Source organism: Hyperoodon ampullatus, assembly GCF_949752795.1.
Source record: "Hyperoodon ampullatus genome assembly, chromosome: 16".
Taxonomy (NCBI): Eukaryota; Metazoa; Chordata; class Mammalia; order Artiodactyla; family Ziphiidae; genus Hyperoodon; species Hyperoodon ampullatus.
The window spans coordinates 64,023,444-64,045,714 of record NC_136929.1 but is presented as its reverse complement, the minus strand read 5'-3'; the positions used below and the strand labels follow the sequence as shown (position 1 = coordinate 64,045,714).

General features: G+C 39.9%; 1 long non-coding RNA gene across 1 annotated transcript; it reads left to right on the top strand.

Annotated features, from left to right (window-relative positions):
- Positions 1 to 2,261: 2,261 nt before the first annotated feature.
- On the top strand, positions 2,262 to 21,884 carry LOC307065118. The gene is made up of 3 exons (XR_013811322.1): positions 2,262 to 2,326; positions 6,830 to 6,903; positions 21,830 to 21,884. It is a non-coding gene; the product is annotated as an uncharacterized lncRNA (long non-coding RNA).
- The last annotated feature ends 387 nt before the right edge of the window (positions 21,885 to 22,271 follow it).

Below are 22,271 nucleotides of genomic sequence, written 5' to 3'. Positions count from 1 at the left end.
ATTCAAGTTCTTCTTTGTCATTCATCCAACACACATTTATTGGGTACCTAGTCCATACCAATCAACATGCTAGGTTTGGGGCACCCATTGGTGAACAAACAAGCCTGCTCTCTTCCCCGGGGGAGGTCACAGCGTGTAGAGGGAGGCAGACAAGTAACTGGAGAGCCAACAAATAAGCAATAAAAAATGAGCAGTGAGATAGAATAACAGGGAGCACGCATTTAGAGAAGGTGGTGACCTTTAAGCTAAGACCTGAAAAATAGGAGAAGTCCGGTGTCCTTTGAGAGTGAGAGAGGAGGGCACCTGGCAGAGCATGTGGTGTGATCAGATGCATGCTTTAAAAAGCTGCACATGGGCTTCCCTGGTGGCGCTGTGGTTGAGAGTCCGCCTGCCAATGCAGGGGACACGGGTTCGTGTCCCAGTCCGGGAAGATCCCACATGCCACGGAGCGGCTGGGCCTGTGAGCCATGGCCACTGAGCCTGCACGCCCAGAGCCTGTGCTTCGCAATGGGAGAGGCCACAACAGTGAGAGGCCCGCGAACCGCAAAAAAAAAAAAAAAAAAATTGCTGCACATGGACAACAGATGGGAGGGGGACAGGAGTTAAAGCGGGGAGACCAGTAGGTGGCTGTAGAAGTAGTCCAGAGGAAAAATGATGGATGAGATGGTGGCAGTGAAAATGCAGGGAAGGGACCACACTGGATTGGATATAGGGTGAGACAGATGGAGAGGAGCCAGGAATGGATCATTCCCAACTAATTTAAGCCCCTACTCACTCTTGCAGGTTAGTGCCAGGCACCCAGTAAAGATCAAAACATCTTCCTTTCCTACTTTCTTTGAAGACTTAGCAATTCCATACATGCCTTGTTTGGCAGTAACACAGGTAACATCCCGCGACGTCTCTTCCACTGTTTTTAAATCAAAGATACCAGAACATACCATCAGATAAACACTCAAAAGTGTACAATTTACCATCCTAGGACACAACTCACATAGCTCTTTGAGGACATAATCTCTTTCTGGGATAGCAAGGCCATGATTACAAAAAAGAACATCAATGATAACATCTCTCTACAGTTTTCATTTTATCTGATATTCAATTCTTGATTAATTATGTCCTTAGTTTCCAGGGTAATGTGAATTCCGGGTTCTTTTGCAGAGGTCCGAGGCATATTTCAGGCATGACCCTTACTCATGATCGTAGACCAGGAAGTCAATGGCAGAACTGCACTGGTGGCGAATCCTGAGGCCAAGCTGTGTCTACAACAGATGGCCACTTTGCAAGGGGTCAATCAAATATTGTCCTGTCGGGCTCCTTTGCACAGTAGAAGCAGAGGAATCTGTGCTCGCCTGTTGGAGGTTGGGGATGGGGGGAAAGAGAGACTTGCTGCTAAAGGAAGCTGAGGACAGATTGGTTCCCATCACCTGTGGGTCAGTGTGCTTCTCTGTGGTTTCCAGTGGCGGTCTGAGAGCCAAAAAATGTCAGGTGGACTTGTGGCTTGGCTTAGCTAGAGAATGTTCTGTGTGAGGTCCCTCAAAGATGAGTCTTGAGGCTGGAAGTTTTTGAGCAGGAAGGTTTGGAAGACCCATGTGTAACCCGCTGGTGGGGTAGGGATGGGACACTCAGCTGAGGAAATAGGAGAAAGCCCCCAGCCATCAGGCATCAATATTTAGAGGGAGGGGGAAAAATCTTTTGATAAGAAAAAAGACAGTCTTCATATAAATGCTTCTATTGTGTAAACATGTCCAGAACGTTGTGAAATCAACTTAGTAAGCATTCTGCTGTACTTAAAATAGCCAAACAACAAACACAGGTTATTCAGTTTTTCCACTTGGGAAAAAGAAACACTGCCTCAGTTCAACCCCCAATTTCAGCCTGTCACCATGAGCTCTTTCCATAGTAGAGGAGAGGTCTGACAGTGGCTTTGCTCCTGGCCACTCCAGCCATTTAGAAGGAGCCCCAGGCTGGTGCCTGCTGTGGGGAAAAACTGTGCCTAAACAGCTGCCCCTGAATCAGTGGACTGAGAATGTGGGTGAAACCAATTAGCTGAGGCTCGGCCGGGCGAGTGAGCCACAGGCTGGGACATCAGCTCAGTCTCCGCCCTTGTCTAGCGCTGGCAAATGCCTAACCAATTATAGCTACTGCATTTTGATGCCCTATTCAGTTCGCCCACAGGACAGACATATGCTTCTTTATTTTTTCAAGTCCTAAAATGAAAATAAATACTGCCAGTCAAAAAGTACCAACTGAGAACGTGGAATGGAGACTGAGCAAGGAATTGTTGCCTCGTGATGAAGGCATGGAAAAGCAAAGCTTTTGGAATCAGGTACTTTCATTTTGCAATGGTATGGGTTTATTGTGCTTGTCCTTTCACGGAAATACACTGCTTTACTTTCCGCTCTGTGCTCAGCCTGCAGGTCCCACCTTAGTCCCCAGAGATACACGTACTTGGCTATCATTTTCCTCCACATACTGGAAAGAAAACAAAGTGATCAGGAGACCTTCCTGAGTCAAGAGTTTTATAATGATACCAGTTACAATAGTGAAATGACTTTTTTACCCATTTATTTGTATGAATCCCTTTTCTTACTATGTTGATGCATTTTCAAAACTGAAGACTGCCAAATTCAATACTATAATTCAGTTCTTTACTCTAAAATATTATTTATATGTTTGTCCTGGCAAACTAATCAAATGTTGATCACCTATATTCTTTAAGTTTCAAGAGGAGATACTTTGGCTTCTCCCATGGCCTTTGTAAAAGTGATACCGTGATGCTTACTCAGACTGGATTTCTGTTTGAGTGACTGTTGCTTTTCTGTGCAAATGAGTTTCCTGAGATGGCATTCCTTTTTTTTTTTTTTTTTTTTTGCGATACGCGGGCCTCCCACCGCTGTGGCCTCTCCCGCTGCGGAGCACAGGCTCCGGACGCACAGGCTCAGCGCCCACAGCTCACGGGCCCAGCCGCTCCGCGGCATGTGGGATCCTCCCGGACCGGGGCACGAACCCATGTCCCCTGCACCGGCAGGCAGACTCCCAACCACCGCGCCACCAGGGAAACCCGACATTCCTTTTAAGTTTCTGACAGGAGCCATCTAATCAAGGTGATATTTGGGTTGAAGTTGTCTAAGTCTGAAACCGTATCACAGATCATTAACCTGGTCAGGTGTGGCTGCTTTGAGAATTGTATGCTGTTATAAAATAAGAAAACAATGCTTCTGATTCCTATGTTGGGGATCACCCACATTTCCCTCCTCATAAGGACCAGGTGAGGGTCAGAAGTCCCCTAAGAGAATGTTACTCTCCACCATGCTCTCTTATAGCTTCAATGTACACACCTGCATGACAGCATTAATCCCTTTGAAGGTAATTGTACATATTTGTTTGTCTCTTTCACTTAGTTATGAAGGCTGAGGCAGTATGGTAGAAGGACAGGGCTGGGTTCAAATCCGTTTGGGCCACATTTTAATCTTGAGACACAGGTCGAGCTGTGTAACCTCCCTGAGTCTCTGTTTTATCCTTCGGTAAAAAGATGAGAATAGTAATACCTATATCATAGGGTTGAATAAGGGATACATATGTACTGACCTGCTATATATACTAGGTGCCTAAGATATAAGAATGTCTACATCTAATTTTCAGGCTGTAATTTATCTTGCAATAATTGGCGCTTAGCCCTGTACCTGCCCTTAGTAGAGGATGCAATAAATGTACGTTAAATAAATACATTGATGAAAAAATGCTGAGGGAGTCAGCCAGATCTTTGAGAAGGGAGTTTGTCTGGAAGACACTCCATTCTTTTCCCCCCAGTCAGTATCCCTCACCCAAATTGCTAACACTTCGTACACACGTCCAGGGTTTACTCTCAGCATGGAGGTGGGGTGGAAGGGAAGCGCAGGGGCTCTGGACTTTCACTGCCTACTTCTGAGTGAGTGAGTTAGTCATTTGAGTTGGTTAGAGACCGCTGTTCTGTTTGTAAGCCTAAATCCACTAAAATGGGAACAAGTAGGTATTTCTCAAAATTCTTGCTGCCGGGTGTGAAGAAAAGCTTACAGTGTTATAAAGTGTGTCCCCAGATAGCCCACTGCTGGGTGCCCTGTGCTGGGGCAAGCTTCGAGGGGACTAGAGAAAGATGGAACTCCACTCCCCGCCCACCATTTTTTAGTGCCAAGTACTTTCCATAAGCACTTTCTAAGCTAAAAGACAGACTTACACATCCATCGCTACTATTTCATTAGCTCCCCCTTCAAAATCATCTATCTCTTTCTCTGTGTCTTTGCCTATTGCTCCAGGAGCAGAAAGTGATGAAAGGCAAGACTCCTTCAAGAAGATGAAAGGTCCACTTGTATGAAACATTGCCTTTTCCATGGTTTAATACTCTTCAGAACACAGGTAGAGCCCAGAGCAGTTTCCCTGGTGTTTGCCAAACCGCAATCCACAGGCAGTAGAAGAGGCAGAACATGAGCAATGCAGGGATGTGGGCTGAGGGATTCTGTGTTTAGACAGGTGCTGTCCAGCCGTGTGTTGAGCCAGAGAAAGCAGGAGTCCACACCTGGAGCACGGGCCCCAGGGGAGCGAGTGGAGACGTTTGCACCGACCATGTGAGGTCATGGGGAGAGCCAAGCGTGAAGACAGGATTCTCAGTCATCATCAGCCACAAAGTGTCACCAGGAAAGAGAGGGGTTTTAGTCATAAACTGGATAAATGGCTTATTTTTCTTGCAGAAGAGTATGAGAATGAAGTCATATGAAAAGGGCTATCAACATAAGAAGCACTAGTGACAGATTTAGGTGGGTGGGAGTGGTGAGGGGATGGTAATCCTACTTCCTTGTTATCTCCTGACCACTATGTATCCTTAGTCTAGACCTGGTTTATTCACTAGGTTTTTTTTTGTTTGTTTTTTTTTTTTTACAACTTTATTGGAGTATAATTGCTTCACAATGGTGTATTAGTTTCTGCTTTATAAAAAAGTGAATCAGTTATACATATACATCTGTTCCCATATCCCTTCCCTCTTGCGTCTCCCTCCCTCCCATCCTCCCTATCCCACCCCTCCAGGCTGTCACAAAGCACTGAGCTGATCTCCCTGTGCTATGCGGCTGCTTCCCACTAGCTAGCTACCTTACGTTTGGTATTCACTAGGTTTTAGTTCATGTGTCCGCATGGATCAATTGGTAATGGCTACCTGGAATGTAGGGAAAGAGCTGATGACTGATTACTGATGTCTGCCCCAGGACAGGAAAGAGGAATAGTTGGATTAATGCCATTTACTGGTCATCCCTGGTCTAGAACTCAGCTTGCTTTAGGCTTTACTTTCCTCATCTTGAAAACCAGGCCAACCAGAGCTGTGTGAATTATTTTAAGCCTAAGGTGTAACTCATGAGAGTATTGTTTGAGGGTTATTGTGGTTATATTAAGTTCACTTGCTTATAACACCATGTTTAACATTCAAGTAAATGAAAGTTATTTAACCTTTTACATTATTTATCATAATCCATTCATTGTGCATTGGTATCTGGGATTATAGTAGTCCTGGTATTATGTTATCATTTACATAATGCAGTGGTACCTGATATAGCCTTATGGATTATAGGCTTGGTGTTTGTTGGTGTTTTATAGTGAAATGTTAAAGACTGAAGCACTGCACAATTTATTATAGAAAAGGAGGGGGCACTTGAAACTGTCTTGGAGATCTATGTCTGTCTGTCCATCTCTATCTATCCATCTTCAAAATGTGGGAAATAAGAGTATTAGAGGTAAATAATAATATAAGCCTATATTTTAAACAACTGCTTTATAACAAATAAGCTTTTTGATTGCAAGACCTTCAAAAAATAGTCCTAGTCTCAAGGGTCTGGAAGAGACCTTGAGAATCCCCCTAACTTTCTAACCACCCCTTATATTCAGGCAGGACTTCATGTAAAGAGCTTCCAGAGCTATTTTGCACAATTTTCTTCTTTAGAGTTCCTAAAGCAGATTTGACAGTCTCCTTGAATCCCTTATTGCATGACGGATCCAAATTTTGTGGGGCCTGGAGCTCAGACAAATTTCGGGGTTCCTTGTAGAGAAAAGGGATACAAGAATCTCTTTTAAAAATTTTACATAAACATGAGACATGTAAACACATTACCAAGTCCTCTGCCAGGGTTTTGGAAGGGGCTCGTAACCTTAACTTTATCAGCTCTGAAATGTCAACTTTATCAGCTTGGTATTCTTAGCAGTCAGTAGTTTTGGCTAATTTCCTAATCCTGCAGGAATTGAGGAAATAGCTCCTTACACCCTTACCTAAGGTAAGAAAGTATGTAATGGATTCTGATTTCATGTATCACATTCTTCTAGGAAGCAGAGTCCAAGAAGTGAAAATGTGGGAGTGAGTATATTAAAAAAAATTGTTTATAAGCCTATAGGCAATTAAGTATAGAATAGCCATTTATACACTGGCACACATACAAAGAAATTGGGGAGTTTTTCTCACTCTTTTCTGTGGTAAAATAATCTGGCCCCCAAAAATAACTAAAATGTTTTATTCTTTCCCCCTTTCTACCCCCTGGCCTTCTCTCCTCTCTTCTCCTCTTCCTTTCTCCTTTCTCCTTCCTTCTCCTTTTCCATCTGCTTCTTTAATTTTCTTTTTCATTCTTTTCTTTCTTGTTCTCTACCTCCTGACCCTGCTGTCCTTCCTGCATCTCCTTTTTTGTATCTTTTTCTCTTCCTTCTCCTTTTAAGCTGCATATTAAAAATTCCAAAATACCACAACCAAAATGTTGACAACAGCAAAAAGTTAAGCTCATTGTTCCTAAATATCCCTTTCTTATTTACTTAATTTTTTTAGGGATATTGAACAAACTCAAATTAATTGTGAGCCCATAAAAGGACCTGAAGGCCTAAGAATTACCCAAGAACAGAGTAAGTAAAAATAAGGTAGCAGTCAAACCCCCAAAGTACAGATATTGGATGTAGACACATTTCTGGTATCCTGAACTCCAAACAGAGGGATAATTCATTGAAACACAAAGAGGGAAAACAATTGTGTTTTTAATTTTCTTCTTTCAGAAAGCACTCTATTTCGTTTTTTTCTCTAACCAGGTCTGCAGACATATTTTGCAGCTTTGTGAATTTTTGTCCTTTTGAAGTGATCTTCCCATTACTCAAATTTAGGAACTTTGTTTTAAATTTTTAAAACATGCAATATTTCAAATCTCAGAAAACAATACAACAAACACCAAGAGAGCCCATCAATCAAATTGAGTAGATTTGCTGTATTGTTTCTGATCTCCAATTTTTTTTGAAGGAATAAGATATTTTTCATGTACAGTTAAGCCCCTCAGTATCAATCCTCCTTGGACCACAGACTGTAACTTGAATAACTAGGTTAAAACATAGAAACATATTAAAAAGACATGTATTCACAGTTCAGCTTTTCTATACCCTCAATATATTCTTTGTTGGTACTTTTATAATATAAAACACTGCATGATGAAAAGGTTTACAAACTGCCGCTGCTAAGCAAATTTGTACATTGATTGCCCAAATTAGTTTTAAGTAAGATGATATTTTCACATCAATTAAGTTATTTCCATTAGTTTAACTTTGAAATGATGTTTGTCTGTTTTTTCCCATGGTGCCAGTGACAGCTCCAACACACAAATACATGTGGACACATTTCTTGAAAGAAATGTTCAGAAATGTAAACATCTTTTGCTGAAGTTCTCAGTGTAACAAATTTATGATTTGCAACAAACTTCCATGTTAAAAAAAATTGCAAAACTCAATGATTATTTCACCCAGGTCTATGGACATTTGGAAGTCAGCAATATGGAAGTGGTAATAAAAATGGTTTTTAATTTTTAAAAATATTAGTACATGTGATTCTTCTGGGCGAGAATCATTGTTTAGCAAGTTCTAAAACGCAATGAAGGTAGCAACATATAGCACTACGTTGGGCAAGTTACTTAATTCTCTGTATTTTATTTCCTTTTTTGTAAAGTGAAGATAATAATACTAATTCTTACCTCACAGATTGTTGAGGGTGTTTAATGAGCTGATATATGTTAAGCACCCGAAACAGTCACTGATATAAACTAAGCATTCAGTCATTGTTATCTATTATTATTATTAATAATAACATTATTAGGAGTAGTAATGCAAAAAACTGATAACAGAAATACAATGTGGGCTCTTCCCCGTCTATTTTAAAGATTTCAAGTCTTAATTTAGAACGCTTCTTTCCTTCTACTGAAGTCTAAAGCACTCAATCGAAGACTTCTGTTACAAAGACATGATTTTATATGTCAAAGAAGACTATTATTCAAAGTCTAATTACAGTTTGGATGAAGAAGAATTGATGTCTTTAGGCAATTGGCATTTCTCTCTAAATGCCTGCACTATAAAAAAAAAAAGGGCTGTTAACCCTTAATGGTAGCATCTGCAGTTTCAGTCTAGTCTAATAACGCAATCCTAGTTTCATTAATTTAGAAGAGACCCCACGAAGATAATTTGTGTGACCCAACATAGATAAAATTTTCATCCGTCAGGGTTCCAAGGAGAAGTGGATGAGACCCTCCAGTGGGGCAATCTGAAGAGTAGAAGCACTGTATATGAAGATGTGGTCAAAGAGTAGAGTTAACCAGGGGGACCCCGCCCGGTTAGCAACTTCCCGAGCTTTTACCCCCGGGGCCTGAAGGGGGCGCGCGGAGTTACAGACCCCGGAGACCCAGAGGGTCTAAGGGGGGGCCGTCCTTGTAGGACTGGAGAAGGCAGCAGGCCCTTGGTGACCCTCCAGGGAGGGAGCTGGGGACCAGCAGGAACTCCACTCTCCTCCTCTGATCTCCCTAGCTTGCTTCCCACGGGCCAGACCCAACTGGAAGCCAGAGAGTGTGGGTACCACAGCCAGTGAAAAACGATGGAGAGTGGACCCGCAGGGCTGAAGGGAAAAGATCCAGTACAGAGGTGCAGGCGATGAACACGGGACTAATGAGAAAGCTGTTCTCTTTCCCCCGCTCCTCTTACCCAATGAAGGTGGACCTAGAGAAGTCAGATGGCTCCTCCAAAGTTTAAATTAGCTAAGCAACAAGTCCATTTAACATGTCAGCTTCAGAGACGTCTGCCTCTCAGGTTAAATCTGAAAGTGACTTTATTTAAGATATTCACATATCCAAGGAAAGCATGTGCGCCCCAGAAGGAAGCCTGACAGAGCTGCTGCTTTCTAATTGGATGAGCGATTTTCTTTCCAAATTCCACCTGAATCTCAAATCTTTCTTCACTTAAATCACACAAACACGAAATCAGACAAATGACCTGCTCCAGATACGGACACTGGTGAATTGGGGTATGCTTACTTTCACTTTAGAGTTTCAGGATTTTAAGTCATTTTATGATAAAATCATTAGGGCCTCACATAATTTTTTTTTTTTTTTTTGCGGTACGCGGGCCTCTCACTGTTGTGGCCTCTCCCATTGCGGAGCGCAGGCTCCGGACGCGCAGGCTCAGCGGCCATGGCTCACGGGCCCAGCCGCTCTGCGGCATGTGGGATCCTCCCGGACCGGGGCACGAACCCGTGTTCCCTGCATCGGCAGGCGGACTCTCAACCACCGCCCCACCAGGGAAGCCCTCTCACATACTTTTGAAAACTGCAGTTTATTCAAAAATATAAACTAGTGGATATATTTGGTTATTTGATAATAATCATTTTAAAGTATGTCTCACAGACGCACATGGGCAGCATTTAGTGTTTTTCAGATGGGATTATATAGATTCTGCTTTTATCTTGGTCTCTATAGTAAAATTATTGACAAAGTAATGAAACAAAAGATATATTGTTCTACGATTGTATGCCTTGTGCAATAGCTCTCAGCCTCTTATACCTTCCACGAGCAATTGTCTCCAATAGGTCTCAACATTAATGTTTTAGATTTATGAGATTAATTAATTTACTTATTTATTAGAAATTTAAAAGCCCTCACTTTCAGGAAAGGTCAGATTTCATAAATAGCCTGTTATTATGTTTATCATTTATTATGTTAAACCTGTGAAAAATTGTAGTTGAAATTGCTAAGGCTTTAAAATAAGTAAGAACTATTCTTTTAGCAGTTGAAAATTGTAATTATACAGTTGAGTATAAGTTTTATTACTTTGATAACAGTAAAACATGTTCAATAAAAACTATTGCCATCAAAAGGTTTTGTAAATTCTAAAATGGCAGGTGGACAAAGCAGGAGAAAGGTGTTGGCATCCAGAGTTCAGGCGCTATGGAAATGAAGCTCAGGAGGTACAAAAAATAAATCAGGAACGTGGTTGGTCAAAAGAAATGCAAAAGGGACAGTCAAATGGATATTCCTCATTAAACAGGCTTATCGGGAAGCTGGACAACAAAGACTTGTTGCACACACGGGAAGCAAGGGTTAGAAGAAATTTAGTCCAAGGTGACAACAAGCATATCAAAAGTTGTAGATCCCTGGAAGCGAGGGTCAGAAGGACGTGGCACGCCACAGACACGAGTGACAGCCAGTTATTAAGCTGCAATGTTAATTCTGTGTCTCCTCTAGGCTCTAGTGGGTTACAGAGCTTCTGGCCCGACAGTGGTACTTGGATCCCACGGTACTGGGATAACATCCCATGGCACTGGGATGCCTTAGCATATGTTGTGGCTCAGTGCTTTTTAGAAAACATGTTTTAGCTTGTCAGATATTCACAATGACTTCAATTATATGTCTGCTAAAATTTATTTTCCTTCTGAATATAAGAATGCATTGCTTAAAGTAAACAACATATAAAAATCAGAATTAGAAAAAGAAAGGAATAAAGATGCTGATTTCAGCTCTGAGTTCAGAGAAAAGAATGTCACTTGCACACTGGCTAAGGTTTCCAACATAAGCCTGGGGACTGGAGAGGAGTGACAGTGGCAGGGACAGGCTCCAGCAGAGGTGGATGGCTTGCTGGCGGCAGCATTAATATCCTTCAACCTGCTCCCCTGGTTTGACTCATCTATCAAGCCTCTTCCTGATAATAATCTGGCTTTCCTTGTGGATTTGTCTACAGGGGAGCAAATGAACAAGCAAGAAGATCTGGTCTGGTCCTTTGCTTTATGTTTCATTGTAAATTAATCAATTGCCATTCTGGTTATTATACATCAGTAACTGGGGATCCAATTAATGTGAGTCTTTCTGGAGAGCAGGATCTACTCTTGATGTTCTGATCGATTGGGTTTCTTAGCATTCAGGGCTCAGGACCAGACCCTGAGTAGCCATGAATTCACTTAATTCACCAAGGTTGTGGCATCCTTGGGGACGTCACTGGGAAATCTTTGCTACGTTTGCTTTTCCATTCAAACCATAACAGGAGGTCTGATAAGACTGACTTTTACAAACCCCATAATGATCCCAATGGTTCGAATTGGTACGCTTGATACACTTAATCTTGCTTACCTGAGCCTTGAGCTAACACAAATTCTAGAAATTTCCCTGGTTTGGATATTGCTCAACACAAAACCTTCATACAAATCAGTTAACTGAAAGAACAAGGAACAAATCTAAAAAGGATAAAGTTTTCTTCTGTATTTTTCTTCTTGGGGGAGAGCTACTACAGTGTGAAAGAAATGACATATGTCATAACTCAGATACAAACTCTGAAGCTGGGATATTAAGCTAGAGTATTAAAGGTATTAACAGTGAGCTCTAAAAAAATGCAAGGATAATTGGAAAATAATTAAGAGTAAAAAGACGGATATAGGAATGGAAAGACATTTTATTATTCCTCAGCTGACAAAGTAACCTTGAGGCTGAGTGGAATTTTGCCCCTCAGAGCAATAAATTGAACTGTAGATTATATCTATAAGCTAAGCCCCATAAGCTGAAATAAAGGCAAAGCATTTGAACTCACTTCTCCTTTAATTATTTATAATTTGTATATTTCCTAAAAGGACTGTGTGGTAGTTTATGCCATCTAGCATGGATATAATAAAAGGTAAAATCCAGTTATGTAAGTGTGAACCACTTAGCCACTTGAATAAAAAGCATCTTAGGTCCACCCCATCCCCCCACCAAATATCAAACAAAATCTGTCTTTGAGCAAGATTTTGTAAGATACACAAAATCAAATATTAATTTCGGTATCTTCCCCACCTTTATTAGAGTAAACTAGTACATTGCCCCGGCAATACAGGGAGGGTACTTGTTCTTAGTTGATGGAGTTGCTGACTGTTACATTCGCTTCAGAAGTGATCGGACCTGCGCAGCTGTCTGCCCGGCCCCGATGTTGAAGGAAGATCACAGAGACCCCCCTACAGTGGCTTCTTCTTTTGTTTCAGTCTCAACCACGGAAACGTTTCCTATTGTTTTTAGCACTGAGGCACTTGGTATGCACGTGGTTCCCCCTTATCCGAGTTCCTCCCATCTGTGGGGTGATATACGGGAGGGGTCATTGGTGTCTTCAGGGGTTTACATGTGTCCACCCCTCACAGTCCCCCGTCTTGTCTCCCAGGCCCGAGGTCTTGGAAACATGGCCATCTCCTGTCTTTGTTCTCATCCTCTCATTAAAGCTCAAATCCCCAGTCACTCTCCTGTTTAATGCCCATCTCCTTATTTGCTTCTCCCAAAGTGCTAAACGTTTCCAAACAGAGACTGGGGGAAGGAATTATTTAGAGCTCTAGTCCTTGAAACACTGCCAAGTCTCCCAATGGCAGAACTTCAGAACTCAGACCCCAAAGGCCTTGCTGTGCTTTCTATAAAGAAAGAAAAAGAGGAAATTACTTTTTTTCTTCTTTACAAAACTGTATCTATAGTACAAATATAATCAAGACCTCCAAGCGACTTCTTTTATGTAATAGCACAGAAATAAAATAACAAGACCTAAACGGTAAAAGATGTAAAATGATTATATTAGAAACCTCAGCAAATGAAGATTGGCTTTTTTTCCACTATTGTACAAACTTTTATCTGAGCATCTCAGCAGCTATGATGATAAAGGAAACAGTGGATTACCAAGCTCTTGCCTAAAAATAGTGGGTGAACACTTATCTGCACTGTATTGATAAACTACATACACTAGTAAAGCGTCTTCAGTATATGCTTTAATGAAACACAGGACTCTGCAGAAATTTGCTAAAATACTACCAGTGATTTGCAAGTAGAATTAAGCTTTCAGGCACCTTTAACTCACGTCTGGGTCTTTTCTTGGAAAATGGTCTCCAGTTAGGATTTGGGGATTGCCTATAATTGTTGTCGAGGAGTTATTCATGTTTTTTAAAAGCACTTTGGTCTGATTTGTTGATGTAACTGTTACTTTCTGTTTTTCACTGTCAAACCTAAGAGTATGCAGTTGGCAGGTCTCACAAGAAGCTGTTACTGGCCCCTGGTGTCAGGTGACAGCAGCACAGAGAGGTCTTGGTGGGGAGAGCTCTGGAGACCCACTGGAGGGAAGGGTGGGTGTGCAAGCAGGGGAGGAGCTGCATCTCAGAACGGCCAGAGCAACAGCCAGAATGCAGAGAAAAGCTCACTCTGAGCCAGGGATGAAGGAAGGTGAGGAACTCAAGGACCCAGGGCTGTGCCAAACCAGGAAATGGAAATCCACATGCAACACCCAAGCGGAGGCAGGAGCTGGGAACAGAAGGAGCTGTGGTCAGTAGTCTAGAGCCAAACAGAATCCAGAGGAGGGGATGGGAATCTTTAACCATGTTACCTGTACTGCCAGATGGTCTGTGTTTTCTCTAATGCACACACAATCCGGATGGTAGGTATTATTATCTTTTTGTTTCACTTCATCACAGTAGCCAAGAACATGGTCTAGTGCATCACTAGCTTAAATGATAGAAGAAACTCATTAATATTCAGATCCATTTACTAATAAAACTCTAAATTTATATTAATAAAACGTTTATTTGTGGACACAATAAACACTGTGTACTTAACACAAGAGTTACCATTATCTTTAGTGAGAGAGTTGAAAGCAGCAAGACCTAAGTGCCCAGCCCACCAGCGATGCTTGTCTTCCTGTGTGAGATGTACTTTTAGTAACTACAAGTGAATAAAAAGAAAAAAAAAAGGCAAATACAGAAAGGCAAGAATTCTTTTTATAAAAGATGTAATTGCATACTTAGAAAGTTCAAGGACGGTAACCAAAAATTACTCATTACCATGAGGTGGAAAAAGAGATCCATAGAAAATCTTTTATCTTTTTTTAAAATTTTATTTTATTTATTTTTTCATATAGCAGGTTCTTATTAGTCATCAATTTTATACACTTCAGTGTATACATGTCAACCCCAATTGCCCAATTCATCACACCACCACCTCCACCCTTTGTTCTCTACATCGTGTCTCAATTTCTGCCCTGCAAACCGGTTCATCTGTACCATTTTTCTAGGTTCCACCTACATGAGTTAATATACGATATTTGTTTTTCTCTTTCTGACTTACTTCACTCTGTATGACAGTGTCTAGATCCATCCATGTCTCAACAAATGACCCAATTTCGTTCCTTTTTATGGCTGAGTAATATTCCACTGTATATATGTACCACATCTTCTTTATCCATTCGTCTGTTGATGAGCATTTAGGTTGCTTCCATGACCTGGCTATTGTAAATAGTGCTGCAATGAGCATTGTGGTATGTGACTCTTTTTGAATTATGGTTTTCTCTGGGTATATGCCCAGTAGTGGGATTGCTGGATCATATGGTAATTCTATTTTTAGTTTTTTAAGGAACCTCCATACTGTTCTCCATAGTGGATTTATCAATTTACATTCCCACCAACAGTGCAAGAGGGTTCCCTTTTCTCCACACCCTCTCCAGCATTTATTCTTTGTAGATTATCTGATGATGCCCATTCTAACTGGTGTGAGGTGATACCTCATTGTAGTTTTGATTTGCATTTCTCTAATAATTAGTGATGTTGAGCAGCTTTTCATGTGCTTCTTGGCCATCTGTATGTCTTCTTTGGAGAAATGTCTATTTAGATCTTTTGCCCATTTTTGGATTGGGTTGTTTGTTTTTTTAATATTGAGCTGAATGAGCTGTTTATATATTTTGGAGATTAATCCTTTGTCTGTTGATTCGTTAGCAAATATTTTCTCCCATTCTGAGGGTTGTCTTTTCATCTTGTTTATGGTTTCCTTTGCTGTGCAAAAGCTTTGAAGTTTCATTAGGTCCCATTTGTTTATTTTTGTTTTTATTTCCATTATTCCAGGAAGTGGATCAAAAAAGATTTTTCTGTGATTTATGTCAAAGAGTGTTCTTCCTATGTTTTCCTCTAAGACTTTTATAGTGTCCGGTCTTACATTTAGGTCTCTAATCCATCTTGAGTTTATTTTTGTGTATGGTGTTAGGGAGTGTTCTAATTTCATTCTTTTACATTTAGCTGTCCAGTTTTCCCAGCAACACTTATTGAAGAGACTGTCTTTTCTCCATTGTATATCTTTGCCTCCTTTGTCATAGATTAGTTGACCATAGGTGCGTGAGTTTACCTCTGGGCTTTCTATCTTGTTCCATTGATCTATGTTTCTGTTTTTGTGCCAGTACCATGTTGTCTTGATTACTGTAGCTTTGTAGTATAGTCTGAAGTCAGGGAGTCTGATTCCTCCAGCTCCATTTTTTTCCCTCAAGACTGCTTTGGCTATTCGGGGTCTTTTATGTCTCCATACAACTTTTAAGATTTTTTGTTCTAGTTCCGTAAAAAATGCCATTGGTAATTTGGTAAGGATTGCATTGAATCTGTAGATTGCTTTGGGTAGTATAGCCATTTTCACAAAATTGATTCTTCCAATTCAGAAGCATGGTATATCTCTCCATCTGTTGGTATCATCTTTCATTTCTTTCATCAGTGTCCTATAGTTTTCTGCATATAGGTCTTTTGTCTCTCTAGGTAGGTTTATTCCTAGGTATTTTATTCTTTTTTTTTGCAGTGGTAAATAGGAGTGTTTCCTTAATTTCTCTTTCAGATTTTTCATCATTAGTGTATAGGAATGCAAGAGATTTCTGTGCATTAATTTTGTATCCTGCAACTTTACCAAATTCATTGATTAGCTCTAGTAGTTTTCTGGTAGCATCTTTAGGATTCTCTATGTATAGTATCATGTCATCTGCAAACAGGGACAGTTTTACTTCTTTTGCACTTTGTATTCCTTTTATTTCTTTTTCTTTTCTGATTGCCATGGCTAGGACTTCCAAAACTATGTTGAATAATAGTGGTGAGAGTGGACATCCTTGTCTTGTTCCTGATCTTAGTGGAAATGCTTTCAGGTTTTCACCATTGAGAATGTTTGCTGTGGGTTTGTCGTATATGGCCTTTATTATGTGGAGGTAGGTTCCCTCTATGCCCACTTTCTGGAGAGTTTTTATCATAAATGCGTGTTGAATTTTGTCAAAAGCTTTTTCTGCATCTATTGAGATGATCATATGGCTTTTATTCTTCAATTTTTTAATATGGGGTATCACATTGATTGATTTGCATATATTGAAGAATCCTTGCATCCCTGGGATAAATCCCACTTGATCATGGTGCATGATCCTTTTAATGTGTTGTTGGATTCTGTTTGCTAGTATTTTGTTTAGGATTTTTGCATCTATATTCATCAGTGAGATTGGTCTGTAATTTTCTTTTCTTGTAGTATCTTTGTCTGGTTTTGGTATCAGGGTAATGGTGGCCTCATAGAATGAGTTTGGGAGTGTTCCTTCCTCTGAAATTTTTTGGAAGAGTTTGAGAAGGATGGGTGTTAGCTCTTCTCTAAATGTTTGATAGAATTCACCTGTGAAGCAATCTGGTCCTGGACTTTTGTTTGTTGGAAGATTTTTAGTCACAGTTTCAATTTCATTACTTGTGATTGGTCTGTTTATATTTTCTATTTCTTTCTGGTTCAGTCTTGGAAGGTTATACTTTTCTAAGAATTTGTCCGTTTCTTCCAGGTTGTCCATTTTATTGGCATACAGTTGCTTGTAGTAGTCTCTTAGGATGCTATGCATTTCTGTGGTGTCTGTTGTAACGTCTCCCTTTTCATTTCTAATTTTATTGATTTGAGTCCTCTCTGTCTTTTTCTTGATGAGTCTGGCTAGTGGTTTATCAATTTTGTTTATCTTCTCAAAGAACCAACTTTTAGTTTTATTGATCTTTGCTATTGTTTTCTTTGTTTCTATTTCATTTATTTCTGCTCTGATCTTTATGATTTCTTTCCTTCTGCTAACTTTGGGTTTTGTTTGTTCTTCTTTCTCTAGGTCATTTAGGTGTAAGGTTAGATTGTTTATTTTAGATTTTTCTTGTTTCTTGAGGTAGGCTTGTATAGCTATAAACTTCCCTCTTAGAACTGCTTGTGCTGCATCCCATAGGTTTTGGATCATTGTGTTTTCGTTGTCATTTGTCTCTAGGTATTTTTTGATTTCCTCTTTGATTTCTTCAGTGATCTTTTGGTTATTTAGTAATGTATTGTTTAGCCTCCATGTGTTTGTGTTTTTTACGTTTATTCCCCTGTAATTCATTTCTAATATCATAGTGTTATGGTCAGAAAAGGTGCTTGATATGATTTCAATTTTCTTAAATTTACTGAGGCTTGATTTGTGACCCAAGATGTGATCTATCCTGGAGAATGTTCTGTGCACACTTGAGAAGAAAGTGTAATCTGCTGTTTTGGGATGGAATGTCCTATAAATATCAATTAAATCTATCTGGTCTATTGTGTCATTTAAAGCTTCTGTTTCCTTATTTATTTTCATTTTGGATGGTCTGTCCATTGGTGTAAGTGAAGTGGTAAAGTCCCCCACTATTATTGTGTTACTGTCGAATTCCCCTTTTATAGTGGTTAGCAGTTGCCTTATATATTGAGGTGCTCCTATGTTGGGTGCATATATATTTATAATTGTTATATCTTCTTCTTGGATTGATCCATTGATCATTATGTAGTGTCCTTCCTTGTCTCTTGTAACATTCTTTATTTTAAAGTCTATTTTATCTGATATGAGTATTGCTATTCCAGCTTTCTTTTGATTTCCATTTGCATGGAATATCTTTTTCCATCCCCTCACTTTCAGTCTGTATGTGTCCGTAGGTCTGAAGTGGGTCTCTTGTAGACAGCATATATATGGATCTTGTTTTGTATTCATTCAGCAAGCCTGTGTCTTTTGCTTGGAGCATTTAATCCATTCATGTTTAAGGTAATTATCTATATGTATGTTCCTATGACAATTTTCTTAATTGTTTTAGGTTTGTTTTTGTAGGTCTTTTTCTTCCCTTGTGTTTCCCACTTAGAGAAGCTCCTTTAGCATTTGTTGTAGAGCTGGTTTGGTGGTGCTGAATTCTCTTAGCTTTTGCTTGTCTGTAAAGCTTTTGATTTCTTCATTGAATCTGAATGAGATCCTTGCTGGGTAGAGTAATCTTGGTTGTAGGTTCTTCCCTTTCATCACTTTAAATATATCATGCCACTCCCTTCTGGCTTGTAGAGTTTCTGCTGAGAAATCAGCTGTTAACCTTATGGGAGTTCCCTTGTATGTTATTTGTCATTTTTCCCTTGCTGCTTTCAATAATTTTTCTTTGTCTTTAATATTTGACAATTTGATTACTATGTGTCTCGGCGTGTTTCTCCTTGGGTTTATCCTGTATGGGACTCTCTGAGCTTCCTGGCCTTGGGTGGCTTTTCCTTTTCCATGTTAGGGAAGTTTTCGACTCTAATCTCTTCAAATATTTTCTCTGGTCCTTTCTCTCTCTCTTTTCCTTCTGGGACCCCTATAATGCGAATGTCATTTCATTTAATATTGTCCCAGAGGTCTCTTAGGCTGTCTTCATTTCTTTTCATTCTTTTTTCTTTATTCTGTTCTGCAGCATTGAATTCCACCATTCTGTCTTCCAGGTCACTTATCTGTTCTTCTGCCTCAGTTAATATGCTATTGATTCCATCTAGTGTAGTTTTCATTTCAGTTATTGTATTGTTCATCTCTGTTTGTTTGTTCTTTAATTCTTCTAGGTCTTTGTTAAACATTTCTTGCATCTTCTCGATCTTTGCCTCCGTTCTTTTTCCGAGGACCTGGAACATCTTCACTATCATTATTCTGAATTCTTTTTCTGGAAGGTTGCCTATCTCCACTTCATTTAGTTGTTTTTCTGAGGTTTTATCTTGTTCCTTAATCCTGTACATAGCCCTCTGCTTTTTCATCTTGTCTATCTATCTGTGAATGTGGTTTTTGTTCCACAGGCTGCAGGATTGTAGTTCTTCTTGCTTCTGCTGTCTGTCCTCTGGTGCATGAGGCTATCTAAGAGGCTTGTGCAAGTTTCCTGATGGGAGGGACTCAAAACCTTTTATCTTTATATGTAGTTTTGCTACTTTTTAATCATTGCATAACATAACATACATGGGATGTGATACTGAAGAAATTAAATTCCAATAGAAATACTGGGCCAGAAACAGTCAAAAGGTCACAGTTTTTCACATTAGTTAACATAATCAGCTCATTCATTTACTTATTCATTCATTAACTCATTCTTTTATTAGTTCTTTTTGTAAATATATAAAACTATAAGCCCTGTGTTGGGGAAGTGAGACAGCTTCCAGGGTTCCTGTGAAGTTTCCAGGCTACTGGAGGAGAAAGCTGTTAAATATGTTGTTATTTTGAAGGTTGAGAAGTGCTGTCATGGGCGAGATGCCACCATTTCCCCACACACCAGCACAGTGTAGGTTTCAGAGATAATTTTTGTGTCATACCAGAAAAACAGTTTTGTTAGTTTAAGGGTCTAGCTCATTTAATCAAACAAAGACAAAACCAGCCAAACAAAAACTCTCCTTTTATGCTTTGCATTTACTGGGTAGCTTTACAAAGAGATAATATTGGCAATGTTGAATCTCATTCGCCTAACTGGGCTTCAGGTGACATTTGGATCTTTTCAAAGGACAAAGTTTTGTCATCACTGAGAATATGTGAAGAAGTGTTTTAAGCCCTGAAAGTACTCCCTTCAGAGGGGCAACAGTGCTGAGTGAGACAGCATCATTACAATAAATGTCAAATACCCCGAAGGGACTTCTACGAAGGAGACAATACTCCCTGAGCTGCATCAACACGGGTTTAAAAATGCTGTCTCCGAACTTAAACATCACCCCTTTTATGGTAGAGCTTGACCTGGTTTTGCATAGCTCTTATTGACCCAGAATTCAGTGCTTACCTGTACTGCAACCTTCCTTTAAACACTGAACAATAATGATTTTCTTAAATATTCCCATTGCTCATGGGAACTGGGATCAGATGAACTAGCTTTGGGTCTCAGCCCATCCTCAGACTGTAACCTAAAGACAGGTTTCATCTCTCTAAGCCTCCATTTTTTCCCCAAACATTTTATTATAAAAAATTTCAACTGAAAGACTTTTACAGTGAATACCCATAATCCTATCACCTAGACTTTACCTTAACCTTTACTATACTTTCTTCATCACATTATCTATTCATGTATGCAACCTTCCATCCATCCATTAGTTTATTCCATTTTTTTGATGGATTTCAGAGTAAATTTGCAGAGAGTAGTATACTTTCCCCTAAATACTTCAGCATATATATTGTTAACTAGATTGGATATTTGCTTACAATTTTTATTTTTGATATAAAATGGATAAATCTTGTGTATGAACCACCATTTTTTAAGTGTTATAAAATGGAGTGGAGAGTACTTGTCTCAAAGAGTTGTAAGAATAACATGAGCTAATGTGAAAAGTTCTTTGTAACTTATAAAGTGAGGTATCAGGGTGAGGCACTATTTTTACAATTGTAATTAATTTAATCATTGTCTCTTTGATAACTCTGACTATTAGATGGGAAACCAACTCTGAGAGAGTGGCAATTTCTGTTAAACACATAACCTTCATGAGTATAAAAGCTATCACGGCCCCAATGTTAATTGTCAAACAATTTGCACACAAGCACTCACACAATAATGACAGGGCTGCTTGTATGACATCCATCCCAGTAGTCTGGGAAACTGCGCAGCGTCTGGAATATGTCTGGCAAAATGATGATGGCAACGTTCCCTTCCTCTTGATTCGATTACCATCGCTCGATTGCATTTTCCATGCTATCTGGGTGGCCCCAGAGGCCGGCCCCGGCTTTACATCCATCTTTGAGTTCTGTCACATTTCATGAATGGTTGACAAATCAGAATGCTGTGGTCAGAGAGGGAGCTTGGTTTCCTGTCCCCACTTAACAAAACCACCAATGGCACTAAAATTTCAAATGTGGACATTTGTCAACCAAATGCTGATATTTGGTGCCAGTTAATCTTCATTATTAATATTGTTAATGATTAGGTTATAATGTATTTGGTTAATAAAATGATACTGTGAAGAAGCTTGGATAGGACTGGTCTGGAGCTTGACCTGCCTGAAAATACTGATCAGGTGTTGGAATTTTGTGGCTAGATTTGGGTCATAGGAGAAAGTCCTGTCCAGTGGTGTGGATGTGCCATGGCTGCTGAGAAGAGGTAGTTGAAGCAAGTTGCCAGCATCAGAGCATAATGATTCCACAAGGAATAAAGAGGGTATAACTACACATACATGGAACAGGGACTCTAAAGGTTATCACAGACTGTGAAGGGTCTGAGATTTTTACCCTTCTTGCAAACTAAGTTAGCCTGCCACAGTTTCATGGATGTTGGCAGAAGACATGAGACTCTCGGTCAGAAACAAAGGACTTTATTTGTCAGCAAGTGGCATGAGGTCAGGTTTGCACTGCTTCCCTTGGTTCTTGAACAATGGCCAATAATTGTAAAAGCAGTTAATATTTATGAGCACTTACTATGTGTTGGCACTGTTCTGAATGCTTTTCTTCCTTACTTCGTTCAACAATACAGTGACCTTATTTGTATCCTTATTTACAGATAAGAAAACAGGCACAGTGAAGTTAAGCAACCAGCTCAACTAGCAGAATAGTCGAAAGAAGTGGAATCAGGATTCCAGAGTAAGTAGCATCTGAGCCCATGGTTTTAATCCCTCTGACATGTATTTCCAGGTAACCAAGTCATAGAGAGCTATGGTCAGAGCTGCTTGTTCTCAGTCAGGGAGGTTCAGGTGACCGGTACCTGACAATGTTAAAGTCCAGAGCATCCCAGGAAATGAGTTTGGAATAGAGCATGCTAACATGACCTATTTTGTTAGTATAAATACTTTCAATTGTGTAGGACAAATGTGCCTGGGAGGCTACTTTGAATGAAGGTAGCAGTGGTTTCTTTCTTTTTTATAGAGGGTTTCCCAACTACTGCAATACTATGGTAATGTGTTTTTCTGTAACCTTATAACTCAGTGTAATTACCGTTGCACATT